Genomic DNA, 12855 nt, shown 5'->3' with positions numbered 1-12855 from the left:
CTCCTCTGAAACACACGGCTGCTGCAATTAAATGTGCGAGCTCGGAATACTGAGGCAGCGCAATCCTGTAGCCATCTGGGGCTTCTTTAATCCATTTACAGCCACTCCCTGACCCTTCAGCTCACTCTTGCAGCTTTCTTCTTTCTGTCTTTGTGACGCTTTTTCTTTTTTCTCTTCCTCTGTCTTTCCCATGTGTCTTTTGCTCGCAGGAAATGCTTGAGGCAGATGAATAAGTTCCAGCCCTCAAAAATAAGTGCTGGTGCCCTGCACCGGAAACCACCGGCTCAAATTAAGTACTGGATTGGGGTCTTTTGTTTCAGGTCATATTTTTAGTGCCACAAACCTGGTGAATATGTTGCCTATTATCATTTGTCACCAGTCTACAAAGACATCACACCCGAAAACGAAGCTGGGTCTTATGGTTCCGTTGGTTAATGCACCCACTGGTTTCACCTGTGTCAGTGCTTAATTTGTAAATAAAAATGTGCTGGTGCCCAAAGCCCTCCTCTTAAACATGTGGCTGCTGCAATTAAATGTGCGAACAAGGAATACTGAGGCAGTAATCTTGAAGCCATCTGGGCCTCTTCAATCCATTTACAGGCACTCCTTGCCCTTTAGCTCACTCTTGCAGCTTTCTGCTTTCTCCCTTTTTGACGTTTTTTCGTTTTTCTCTTCCTCCTTCTTTCCCATATGTGTCTTTTTGCTCGCAGTACATGCTTGAGGCAGAAAAATAGGTACCCGCCATCAAAAACAAGTGCTGGTGCCCCACACCGGAAGATAACAAGCATAAATTAAGCACTGACCTGCGGGTGATCTCATGATTGCATGTTCAGATCCTGGCAGGTTTTATCCTTTGGAGGGCTTTAACATGTATGCCATTGAGTTGATTGACAATAGAAATCTGTGATATAGCGCCAAGTGTTTCCTTGCAATAAACCTGTAAACCTGTGCTTACCAAATACTTATCCAATGTACATTTGTATTGCGTGTGCTCTGTAACACCTATGAATGACCTCACAAGGCTTTCAATGGTCTTGCGGATTCTGTCATAGACTGGAGTATGCTTTCTGGTTGTTTTAGGTAGAATTTCAGCTAAATGGGAGTGCTTATCTTGCATTCAGGACTTGTTTGCACCTGCGTTATAGTCAGAGCCATTGGAATTATGCAATTCTGTAGCTTTTTTTGCATAATTGTGGATTTGCTGTATTTGGCAAATAATCTATCTTCTGCAGTACAATCTGCAGATTTTAACAAAAAAAATAGTTTCTAGCACAAATGGATCAAAAGTTACTAGCAACTCAGCTTCCTGTGTTTGCACCAGTGGAAATCCTTTTGCAATGGTTAACTGGCCTTCTTTCAGTTGCTGTTTCTGTATTTGGTTCTTAAACTGGTACTAATGAGGTGAAATCTTTGCGCAGGAAGTATTACCATGCCTAAAAATGTCAAAATAATGAAGTAATACTATCCACAAATGTGCCACATTAAGCCAAATAATTTGCCATTTCTCAATGAATTATATTGTCAACCGTAATGCCTAATTTAATGTGCCCTTGCAGCATTATTCCCGTGGATCTGGTTGTAGTGGAAGGCAGTGTCTCGTGTAAATATTCTGGGGTTTATGCCCAAAGGGATTTTGGGGTGTTGGACTGTTAGAGTAGTTTACTATGTACTCTTACATGTCTTTGTGAATTGGCCCCAAGACACCTAAAATAGGAATAAATTAAGACTATTCATGGAATATTCACATCCATTAGAAAGAGAATGGATCGTGCCCCTTGTTAATAGGAAGTTGGATGTTTTGGAGGTGATTCAGAAAGGCTTGTAAGAGTTTGTAAGAAAAAAAAAGTACTTCTGTAGTTTTACTTCCTATACTTATAAACTTTTTTTTCAGCCCCTATGATAAGTAAAGTTCAGTCCAGGTATGAGAATCCACACACCTTAATTTTGAGAGGTTTCAACTCAGAGGAGCACTATCGCCTTTAAATTATTATAGTCAACTTCAGCTGTGTTTTAACAGAGAATTGTGCTACTGATAGTTCACATCCATGTGGATGTTTCCAACAGAGGATGTGCTACTTGGGCCCAGACCTGCTGACCTTGGAACTGATTGGTGAACCTTGTTCGAGTCCAGGCTCCGGCAAAGCATCCTGTGATTCTGGGTAAAGTACTTAATCTACCTGCCTGAAAAGAAATGAATGCGACCTAGTGTAATGTAACTAGTGCTCATGTAAAGCGCTCCGATACCTTTGGGTCGAGTTTATAAAACTACACAAAAAAACAGGGGCCTGTGGATGTTGTTAAAGAGTGGTATTAAGCTGGTCAAGTCCAGTACTTAATGTGTTAATAAAAAGTTCCCGGTGCCCAAAGCTCTCCTCGGAAACTTTCGGCTGATGCATTTAAATGTGGAGCACAGAATCCTGAGGCAGCGTAATCCTGAAGCCATCTCGGGCCTCTTTAATCTATTTGCAGGAACTCCCTGTCCCATCTTCAGCTCACTTTTGCAGCTTTCTGCTTTCTCACTCTGCAACTCTTTTTCGTTTTCCCTCTTTCTCCGCCTTTCCCATATGTGTGTTTTGCTCGTAGGACATGCTTCAGGCAGACTAATAAGTGCCGGCCCTCAAAAATAAGTGCCAGTGCCCTGCACCGGCTCAAATTAAGGCCTGGTCAAATTTATATCTGTTCATTAAACTGAACACTTCAACCGGCTCAATTATTTACCACCCATGGTGGTGACCCCGTGCCTTCCCGAAATCTCACACCGAGTCCTCCAGGGGGTCTAAACCCTCCCACCGAGCACGTGCCGGCGGCGCGCATCACCCCTCAAGCCTCCAAATGTCACGAAACGCCTGTGTCCCGCCGCGTTATGCAACCGCGTTATGCTCCCGCCCTCCTTTCCAGGCTGCCAGCCCGCGGAAGGAGACCTGGGCGAAGAAATCAGATTAAAAACCAACCCCTGCCTGTCAGGCGTTGGGCACTGAGTGGGATGGGTCTCATTTGGGGCTTTGTTATTGCCACTGTTTTCGTGCACTATGAAGTTATTAAAGGAATTTGTCGTGCAGTGTTGAGGAAATGCTTGACCGGGCACAGATGAGCAGGCATGTTGCAATGGAGTTGGGGTTTAAAGCTGTGGAGAAGAGCGCACGTGGCGCCGTAGCGTTTAATCTGTCTCACAAGTCTGCGCTCAGACACAGTGGGGTGACTTTTGATTATGGAAAAAAAACATATTAACTCTTTTTTTAATAGTACAGTGACTCTCGAAGGATGAGAGTTGTCTGCATCCTTTTGCACGTGCGACATGGCGCAGGGTGCTGTTTACATGTAAACGTGCATATAGGGCTGGCGTAGGAAAAGAAACCTGGGAATCCAGATGTGGCTGAGGAAAGGGGGTGGAGCCACGAGGAGTGGCGCATGAAAACTAGTCTGTCAGTCAATGTGGGCGTTTATGTTTTTTTAAAGTCTGCTGCAAAGAAATTGGCAAATAGGAAAGTAAATCTGTTGTACCTTTCTCAATTGGTCACAAACCGGCTGGTTTTAAAATATCTTAGTGGGTTAAAACACTAGCTGCAGAGATCTTTGTATGCCCAGCACATCCGAGGAGATCATGATAGGGTAGGATAACTTTGATGGTTAACCCCTTCGCTGCCAGGCCTTTTCCCCCTCCTGTGCTGAGCCTTTTTTTGGCTATTTGGGCTTAGGCCCTCATAACTTTTTGTTCACATAAGCTACCCACGCCAAATTTGCGTCCTTTTTTTCCAACATCCTAGGGATTCTAGAGGTACCCAGACTTTGTGGGTCCCCAGAAGGAGGCTAAGAAATTAGCCAAAATACAGTGAAAATTTCGTTTTTTAAAAAAAAATGGGAAAAGGGCTGCAGAAGAAGGCTTGTGGTTTTGCCCCTGAATATGGCATCAACAAAGGGTTTGCGGTGCTAAAATCACCAGCTTCCCAGCTTTCAGGAACAGGCAGACTTGAATCAGAAAACCCAATTTTTCAACACAATTTTGGCATTTTACTGGGACATACCCCATTTTTACAATTTTTGGTGCTTTCAGCCTCCTTCCAGTCAGTGACAGAAATGGGCATGAAACCAATGTTGGATCCCAGAAACCGCAACATTTCTGAAAAGTAGACAAAATTCTGAATTCAGCAAGGGGTAATTTGTGTAGATCCTACAAGGGTTTCCTACAGAAAATAACAACTGAAAAAGAAAAATATTGAAATTGAGGTGAAAAAAACATCAATTTTTCTCTACGTTTTACTCTGTAACTTTTTCCTGCAATGTCAGATTTTCGAAAGCAATATACCGTTACGTCTGCTGGACTCCTCTGGTTGCGGGGATATATATGGCTTGTAGGTTCATCAAGGACCCTATGTACCCAGAGCCAATAAATGAGCTGCACCCTGCAGTGCGTTTTCATTCTATACCGGGTATACAGCAATTCATTTGCTGAAATATAAAGAGTGAAAAATAGCTATCAAGAAAACCTTTGTATTTCCAAAAAGGGCACAAGGTAAGGTGTTAAGGAGCAGTGGTTATTTGCACATCTCTGAATTCCGGGGTGACCATACTAGCATGTGAATTACAGGGCATTTCTCAAATAGATGTCTTTTTTACACACTCTCTTATATTTGGAAGGAAAAAATTTAGAGAAAGACAAGGGGCAATAACACTTGTTTTGCTAATCTATGTTCCCCCAAGTCTCCCGATAGAAATGATACCTCACTTGTGTGGGTAGGCCTAGCGCCCGCGACAGGAAATGCCCCAAAACGCAACGTGGACACATCACATTTTTTGAAAGAAAACAGAGGTGTTTTTTGCAAAGTGCCTACCTGTAGATTTTGGCCTCTAGCTCAGCCGGCACCTAGGGAAACCTACCAAACCTGTGCATTTTTGAAAACTAGAGACCTAGGGGAATCCAAGATGGGGTGACTCGTGGGGCTCTGACCAGGTTCTGTTACCCAGAATCCTTTGCAAACCTCAAAATTTGGCTAAAAAAACACGTTTTCCTCACATTTCGGTGACAGAAAGTTCTGCAATCTGAGAGGAGCCACACATTTCCTTCGATCCAGCGTTCCCCCAAGTCTCCCGATAAAAATGATACCTCACTTGTGTGGGTAGGCCTAGCCCCCGTGACAGTAAACGCCCCAAAACACAACGTGGACACATCACATTTTTTGAAAGAAAACAGAGGTGTTTTTTGCAAAGTGCCTACCTGTAGATTTTGGCCTCTAGCTCAGCCGGCACCTAGGGAAACCTACCAAACCTGTGCATTTTTGAAAACTAGAGACCTAGGGGAATCCAAGATGGGGTGACTTGTGGGGCCCTGACCAGGTTCTGTTACCCAGAATCCTTTGCAAACCTCAAAATCTGGCTAAAAAAACACATTTTCCTCACATTTCGGTGACAGAAAGTTCTGGAATCTGAGAGGAGCCACAAATTTCCTTCCACACAGCGTTCCCCCAAGTCTCCTGATAAAAATGATACCTCACTTGTGTGGGTAGGGTAACGCCCGCAACAGGAAATGCCCCAAAACGCAACGTGGACACATCACATTTTTTTAAAGAAAACAGAGGTGTTTTTTGCAAAGTGCCTACCTGTAGATTTTGGCCTCTAGCTCAGCCGGCACCTAGGGAAACCTACCAAACCTGTGCATTGTTGAAAACTAGAGACCTAGGGGAATCCAAGATGGGGTGACTTGTGGGGCTCTGACCAGGTTCTGTTACCCAGAATCCTTTGCAAACCTCAACATTTGGCTAAAAAACACATATTCCTCACATTTCGGTGACAGAACGTTCTGGAATCTGAGAGGAGCCACAAATTTCCTTCCACGCAGCGTTCCCCCAAGTCTCCCGATAAAAATGATACCTCACTTGTGTGGGTAGGCCTAGCGCCCGTGACAGGAAATGGCCCAAAACACAACGTGGACACATCACATTTTTTCATAGAAAACAGTGCCTACCTGTGGATTTTAGCCTCTAGCTCAGCCGGCACCTGGGGAAACCTAGCAAACCAGCACATTTTTGAAAACTAGAAACCCAGGGGAATCCAAGATCGGGTGACTTGTGGGGCTCTGACCAGGTTCTGTTACCCAGAATCCTTTGCAAACCTCAAAATTTGGCTAAAAAAACACGTTTTCCTCACATTTCGGTGACAGAAAGTTCTGGAATCTGAGAGGAGCCACAAATATCCTTCGACCCAGCGTTCCCCCAAGTCTCCCGATAAAAATGATACCTCACTTGTGTGGGTAGGCCTAGCGCCCGCGACAGGAAATGGCCCAAAACACTACATGGACACATCACATTTTTTCATAGAAAACAGTGCCTACCTGTGGATTTTGACTTCTAGGGGGGGTAGAAATGGCCTAAAATAAATTTGTCCCCCACCCCTCAAACCCCCCCCCCCCGGGAGCGACCCTTGCCTACGGGGCCGCTCCCCCTGCGTGACATTGGCGCCAAAAAAAAAATCCCCGGTGCCTAGTGGTTTCTGCCCCCTTGGAGGTAGATTGACCTAAAATCGGCCAATCTGCCCCCAAGGGGGGCAGAAATGGTCTAAATACAATTTGCCCCCAGGGGAGCGACCCTTGCCTAATGGGTCGCTCCCCATCTCTAAAAAAACAAACAAACAAAAAGAAACACAAAAAAACTATTTGCCCTGGCGCCTAGAAGTTTCTGCCCCCCCTGGGGGCAGATCTGCCTAATAACAATAGGCCGATCTGCTCCTGGGGGGCAGAAATGGCCTAAAATAAATTTATCCCCCACCGCCCCAACCCCCCCCCCCCCCGGGAGGGACCCTTGCCTACGGGGTCGCTCCCCCTGCATGACATTGGCACCAAAAAAAAAATCCCCGGTGCCTAGTGGTTTCTGCCCCTTTGGGGGCAGATTGACCTAAAATTGGCCAATCTGCCCCCAAGGGTGGCAGAAATGGTCTAAATACAATTTGCCCCCAGGGGAGCGACCCTTGCCTAATGGGTCGCTCCCCATCTCTAAAAAAACAAACAAACAAAAAGAAACACAAAAAAACTATTTGCCCTGGCGCCTAGAGGTTTCTGCCCCCCCAATCCTCCCGGGAGCGACCCTTGCCTACGGGGTCGCTCCCCCTGCATGACATTGGCACCAAAAAAAAAATCCCCGGTGCCTAGTGGTTTCTGCCCCTTTGGGGGCAGATTGACCTAAAATTGGCCAATCTGCCCCCAAGGGTTGCAGAAATGGTCTAAATACAATTTGCCCCCAGGGGAACGACCCTTGCCTAATGGGTCGCTCCCCATCTCTAAAAAAACAAACAAACAAAAAGAAACACAAAAAAACTATTTGCCCTGGCGCCTAGAGGTTTCTGCCCCCCCAATCCCCCCGGGAGCGACCCTTGCCTACGGGGTCGCTCCCCCTGCGTGACATTGGCGCCAAAAAAAAAAATCCCCGGTGCCTAGTGGTTTCTGCCCCCTTGGGTACAGATTGACCTAAAATCGGGCAATCTGCCCCCAAGGGGGGCAGAAATGGTCTAAATACAATTTGCCCCCCAGGGGAGCGACCCTTGCCTAATGGGTCGCTCCCCATCTCTAAAAAAACAAACAAACAAAAAAAAAAACACAAAAAAAAAATTTGCCATGGCGCCTAGAAGTTTCTGCCCCCCCGGGGGCAGATCGGCCTAATAACAATAGGCCGATCTACCCCCGGGGGGGCAGAAATTGCCTAAAATAAATTTGCCCCCCCAACCCCCCCCCCCGGGAGCGAACCTTGCCTAAGACGCTCCCCATCTCTAAAAACAAAAAAAAAAAAAAAAAAACACAAAAAAAAAGTTGCCCTAGCGCCTAGAGGTTTCTGCCCCCCCCTGGGGGCAGATTGGCCTAATACCAATAGGCCGATCTGCCCCCAGGGGGGGCTGAAATGGGCTAAAATAAATTTGCCCCCCCAACCCCCCCCGGGAGCGACCCTTGCCTACGGGGTCGCTCCCCCTGCGTGACATTGGTGCAAAAAAAAAATCCCCGGTGCCTAGTGGTTTCTGCCCCCTTGGGGGCAGATTGATCTACAATCTGCCAATCTGCCCCCAAGGGGGGGCAGAAAGGGTCTAAATACAATTTGCCCCCCAGGGGAGCGACCCTTGCCTAATGGGTCGCTCCCCATCTCTAAAAAAACAAACAAACAAAAAAAAAAACACAAAAAAAAAATTTGCCATGGCGCCTAGAAGTTTCTGCCCCCCCTGGGGGCAGATCGGCCTAATAACAATAGGCCGATCTACCCCCGGGGGGGCAGAAATTGCCTAAAATAAATTTGCCCCCCCAACCCCCCCCCCCCGGGAGCGAACCTTGCCTAAGGGGACGCTCCCCATCTCTAAAAAAACAAACAAACAAAAACAATTTGCCCTGGCGCCTAGTGGTTTCTGCCCCCCCCGGGGGCAGATCGGCCTAATACCAATAGGCCGATCTGCCCCCAGGGGAGGCAGAAATGGCCAAAAATAAATTTGGGCCCCCACCCCCCCCGGGGAGCGACCCTTGCCTACAAGGTCGCTCCTCTTGTGTGACGACGCAAAAAAAAAGATCCCTGGTGCCTAGTGGTTTCTGCCTCCCTTGGGGGCAGATTGACCTAAAATCGGCCGATCTGCCCCCAAAGCGGACAGAAATGGCCTAAATACAATTTGCCCCTCCAGGGGAGCGACCCTTGTCCAAGGGGTCGCTCCCCATCTGTAAAACAAAAAAAAACAAAAAATCCCTGGTGCCTAGTGGTTTCTGCCCCCTTGGGGGCAGATCAGCCTAATCAAAATAGGCTGATCTACCCCCCAGGGGGGCAGAAATGGCCTAAAATAATTTCCCCCCCAAGGGAGCGACCCTTGCCTAAGGGGTCGCTCCCCTTGCGTGAAATTCACGTAAAAAAAAACAACTCCCTGGTGTCTAGTCGTTTCTGCCCCCCTTGGGGGCAGATTGGCCTCATCAAAATAGGCCAATCTGCCCCCAAGGGGGGCAGAAATGGCCTAAATATAATTTGCCCCCTAGGGGAGCGACCCTTGCCTAAGGGGTCGCTCCCCACCTAAAAATAAAAAAAAACATAACAAAAAGAAAGAAAAAAAATGATCCCTGGTGCCTAGAGGTTTCTGCCCCTCCTGGGGGCATATCGGCCTAATAATAGGCCGATCTGCCCCCAGGGGGGGCAGAAAAGGCCTTCCCAAAAAAATGCCCCCCCTGTGAGCGACCCTTGCCCAAGGGGTCGCTCCCTTATGTCCATTTAAAAAAAAAAAAAAAATCCCTGGTGTCTAGTGGGGTTTCAAAAGCCGGATTGCAAGCAATCCGGCTTTTGAAACCCTGGGAGAGACTTCAAAGGGAAGGAAATACATTTCCTTCCCTTTGAAGCCTCTCCGGGCCTTCCCCACGTGATTGAAAGAGAAATGCTGAGCCTTTCTCTTTCAATCGCGCTGGAAGCAGAGCTTCCAGCGTGATGGGGGAGACCCTGTGACAAATCAGCGCGCGCTCGCGTGCTGTCACAGGGGGGGTTGGGGGGGGTTGGGGGGGGTTGGGGGTGGAAGGGGAAGGGCTTCCCATTCCATCCCTGTCTTGGGGGGGTGGGGGGGAACCCCACAGAGGGAGCGCTAGCGCTCCCTCTGGGCTCTGTGACCAGGACGTAATGGTTACGTCCTGGGCACAGCAGCACTGTGCCTCAGGACGTAACCATTACGTCCTGGACACAGAACGGGTTAACCCCTTCGCTGCCAGGCCTTTTCCTCTCCTGTGCCAAGCCTTTTTTTGGCTATTTGGGGCAGTTCGCGCTTAGGCCCCCATAACTTTTTGTCCACATAAGCTATCCACGCCAAATTTGCGTCCTTTTTTTCCAACATCCTAGGTATTCTAGGTTTACCCAGAGTTTGCGGGTTCCCCATGAGGAGACCAAGAAATTATCCAAAATAGAGCAAAAAGTTTCTTTTTTTTCTTTTAAAAAGTGGGGAAAAGGGCTGCAGGAAAAGGCTTGTGGTTTTTTCCCCTGAACATGGCATCAACAAAGGGTTTGTGGTGCTAAAATCACCAGCTTCCCAGCTTTCAGGACCAGGCAGACTTGAATCAGAAAACCCAATTTTACAACACAATTTTGGCATTTTACTGGGACATACCCCATTTTTACTATTTTTCCTGCTTTAGACTCCTTCCAGTTAGTGACAGAAATGGGTGTGAAACCAATGCTGCATCCTGGAAAGCTAAACATTTTGGAAAAATAAAATTCTGAATTCAGCAAGGGGTCATTTGTGTAGATCCTGCATGGTTTTCCTACAAAAAATAACAGTTGAAAAAATATTGAAATTGAGGTTAAAAAAACAGCAAATTTTTTCCACGTTTTACTCTGTAACTTTTTACTGCGATGTCAGATTTTTGAAAGTAATATACCATTACGTCTGCTGGACTCTTCTGGTTGCGGGGATTTACAGGGCTTGTAGGTTCATCAAGAACTCTAGGTACCCAGAGCCAATAAAGGAGCTGCACCTTGCAATGGGTTTTCATTCTATACCAGGTATACAGCAATTTATTTGCTGAAATATAACGAGTGAAAAATATGTATCAAGAAAACCTTTGTACTTCCAAAATGGGCACAAGATAAGGTGTTGAGAAGCAGTGGTTATTTGCACATCTCTGAATTCCGGTGTGCCCATACTAGCATGTGAATTACAGGGCATTTCTCAAATAGTCGTCTTTTTTACACACTGTCTTACATTTGGAAGGAAAAAATTTAGAGAAATACAAGGGACAATAACACTTGTTCTGCTATTCTGTGTTCCCCAATTCTCCCAATAAAAATGGTAGCTCACTTCCCTGGGTAGGCCTAATGCCTGCGACCGGAAAGCAACATGGACACATCACATTTTCCCAATGAAAACTGAAGTGTTTTTTGGAAAGTGCCTAGCTGTGGATTTTGGCCTCTAGCTCAGCCGGCACCTAGGAAAACCTACAAAATCTGTGCATTTTTTAAAACTAGACACCTCGGGGAAACAAGATGGGATGACTTGTGAGGCTCTCACAAGGTTCTGTTACCCAGAATCCTTTGCAAACCTCAAAATTCGACCAAAAAACACTTTTTCCTCACATTTCGATGAAAGAAAGTTCTGGAATCTGAGAGGAGCCACAAATTTTCTTCCACCCAGCATTCCCTCAAGTCTCCCGATAAAAATGGTACCTCACTTGTGTGGGTAGACCTAGCGCCCGCGACAGGAAATGGTCCAAAACACAACATGGACACATCACATCCTCCCAAAGAAAACAGAACTGTTTTTTGCAAAGTGCCTAGCTGTAGATTTTGGCCTCTAGCTCAGCCGGCACCTAGGGAAACCTACCAAGCCTGCACATTTGTGAAAACTAGACACCTAAGGGAATCCAAGATGGGGTGACTTGTGGGGCTCTCACCAGGTTCTGTTACCCAGAATCCTTTGCAAACCTCAAAAATTGCCCAAAAAAACATGTTTTCCTCAAATTTCGGTGACAGAAAGTTCTGGAATCTGAGAGGAGCCACACATTTCCTTCCACCTAGCGTTCCCCCAAGTCTCCTGATAAAAATGGTACCTCACTTGTGTGGGTGGGCCTTGTGCCCGCGAAAGGAAATGCCCCAAAACACTATGTGGACACATCAAAATGATCAAATACTAAACTACCTGTTTTTGCGGGGGTGGGGACCTGCGTTTTTGGTCCTGGTCTCAGCAGCCATATAGGGAAACCTACCAAACCCAAACATTTCTGAAAACTAGACACCCGAGGGACTCCAGGGAGGTGTGACTTGCGTGGATCCCCCAATGTTTTCTTACCCAGAATCCTCAGCAAACCTCAAATTTAGCTAAAAAAATAAACATTTTCCCAAATTTATGTGTGGGATCACCGCACCAGGACAAATTTGCTACCACCCAACATTCCCCTCAGTCTCCCATTAAAAATTGTACCTTACTTGTGTAGGTGGGCCAACTGCCTGTGGCCAGGGAAGAGCCAAAAACAGGTCGAAATTGAGGGGGAACCAAAGCGGGTCCAAAAGGGCAGTTTGAAATGATGAGTAGATCTATAAAGAATTTAAAAAATAGTAGGTGCCATGGAAATCGTTATTTATATAATTGCTCATACACACATTCAACCTTCTCACACTGCCTGCACACCTCTTAAATAGGGGGTTGAACAAAGTAAAAAGCCTGACTCCAAATCATAGTTTCTCTGAAGCACTTGTAAAGTAATAAACTGTGTGCCTTTGTTTCCTTCCATTGTATTAGTGTCTAGGGGTTAGGCTCAAGATGGCTCAGAGCCAGGATGATGCTTCAACAAAAGGAGGACTGATGGCCCTTTAAGTCGGGCCTTTGTTTTGGGCCCAGCTGGAAGTGAAAGGAAGTAAGCCTCCTTGCCGCCTCTGGTTGCTGCTCGGAACAGAGAGTAGATAACTTGCGGGTGCTGCTGAATTCTGACTAGGTGTTGACAAATGACACCAGGAAAAATTTAGCATACCTCTCTGAGTTGGCCGGATCTCAGATCTGGCCCAGGCATACTTGCCAGTACCAGGATCTGGTCAGTTCCCCTATGTTCCAGCAGTGCGTAGCTATCAGCATGTCTGGGGAGTGAATTAATGCTCATGGTCCCCGGGTTTTGTGGAGAGTCACGTTTGCCAAACACTTTGCTTCTTGGTTCTGTTGGTCTTAGAGGAGGAGTGAGGAATGTGCTTTTTTGATTTAGGTCATTTGCTGTCTCTGTGCTCAGTAAGTTAGGGCCAGATGTAGCAAGCGTTTTGTATGGTGCAAACAGCGAATTTCACTGTTTGCAGCATGCAAAATGCACATTGCGACGCTCATTCCCATTTTGCGAGTCGGTAACCTGGTTACCGACTCGCAAAATGGGAATGCGACTCGCAAATAGGAAGG

Source organism: Pleurodeles waltl, chromosome 1_2, assembly GCF_031143425.1.
Source record: "Pleurodeles waltl isolate 20211129_DDA chromosome 1_2, aPleWal1.hap1.20221129, whole genome shotgun sequence".
NCBI lineage: Eukaryota > Metazoa > Chordata > Amphibia > Caudata > Salamandridae > Pleurodeles > Pleurodeles waltl.
The sequence above is the reverse complement of the archived record's forward strand: the minus strand, read 5'-3'. Positions refer to the sequence as shown.